We start from the raw sequence: 1644 nt of genomic DNA, 5'->3' as shown, positions 1-1644 counted from the left end.
TTTCCCATGAAGTGATGGGACCAGATGCCATGATCTTCATTTTCTGAATGTTGAGCTTTAAGCCAACTTTTTCAGTCTCCACTTTCACCTTCATCAAGAGGCTTTTGAGTTCCTCTTCACTTTCTGCCATAAGGGTGGTGTCATCTGCATATCTGAGGTTATTGATATTTCTCCCGGCAATCTTGATTCCAGCTTGTGTTTCTTCCAGTCCAGCGTTTCTCATGATGTACTCTGCATATAAGTTAAATAAACAGGGTGACAATATACAGCCTTGACGTTCTCCTTTTCCTATTTGGAACCAGTCTGTTGTTCCATGTCCAGTTCTAACTGTTGCTTCCTGACCTGCATACAAGTTTCTCAAGAGGCAGATCAGGTGGTCTGGTATTCCCATCTCTTGAAGAATTTTCCACAGTTGATTGTGATCCACACAGTCAAAGGCTTTGGCATAGTCAATAAAGCAGAAATAGATGTTCTTCTGGAACTCTCTTGCTTTTTTGATGATCCAGCGGATGTTGGCAATTTGATCTCTGGTTCCTCTGCCTTTTCTAAAACCAGCTTGAACATCAGGAAGTTCACAGTTCACATATTGCTGAAGCCTGGCTTGGAGAATTTTGAGCATTACTTTTTTCAAGGGATATCTGTGGAGCATCTGGCTATAGTGCCCAAAGTGGGATCGCGCCCATGGGCCCTACAAGATACATTCAACATAAGGTCCGTCTTTTAAGACCTGCAGATACAGATGATATACCTGAAACACAGAAACAAGAAGATAGAAAAAAAATGAGATAAACAGAAACATTCTAAATGAAAGAACAAAACAAAGCCTCATAAACAGAACTAAATGAAACCTTGCCAGATAAAGAGTTCAAGGAAATGGTCATAAAAATGTTAACTGAACTCAAGAGAAGAATGAATGAACTCAGTGAGAACTTCAACAAAGTGATAGAAAACATAAAAATGAACCAAATAATACAGTAACTAAAATGAAAAAATATACTATAGGGAATCAACAGCAGATTAGAGGATGGAGAAGCATGGATCAGAGATCTGGAAGATAGGGTAGTGGAAATCACTCAACCGACACAGAAAAATAAAAAAAAAATAAAATGAGGATAGTTTAAAGGACCTCTGGAATAAGAGCAAGCATACTAACATTCACATTATAGGGGTCCCAGAAGAAGAAGAGAAAGAGAGAGAGAAAGGAACAGAAAACCTACTTGAAGAAATAATGGCCAAAATCTTCCCTAATCTGGTGAAGGAAGCAGATATCTAAGTCCATGAAACACAGAGAGGTCCAAACAAGATGAATCCAAAGATATCCACACTGCTGTTGTTTTTGTTCAGTTGCTAAGTTGTGTCTGACCCTGTGACCCCATGAACTGCAGCACTTCAGGCTTCCCTGTTCTTCACTGTCTCTTGGAGGTTGCTCAGACTCATGTCCATTGAGTCGGTGATGCAATCTAAACATCATCCACTACTGCCCACTTCTCCTTTTGCTCCAATCTTTCCTAGCATCAAGAGCTTTTCCAGTGAGTTTGTTCTTTGCATCAGGAGGCCAAAGCTTCAGCATCAGTCCTTCCAATGAATATTTTGGGTTGATTTCCTTTAATATTGACTGATTTGATCTCCTTGCTGTCCAAAAGA

Source organism: Bison bison, unplaced genomic scaffold (assembly GCF_000754665.1).
Source record: "Bison bison bison isolate TAMUID 2011002044 unplaced genomic scaffold, Bison_UMD1.0 scf7180017864181, whole genome shotgun sequence".
NCBI lineage: Eukaryota > Metazoa > Chordata > Mammalia > Artiodactyla > Bovidae > Bison > Bison bison.
This window is presented reverse-complemented; position numbering follows the sequence as displayed.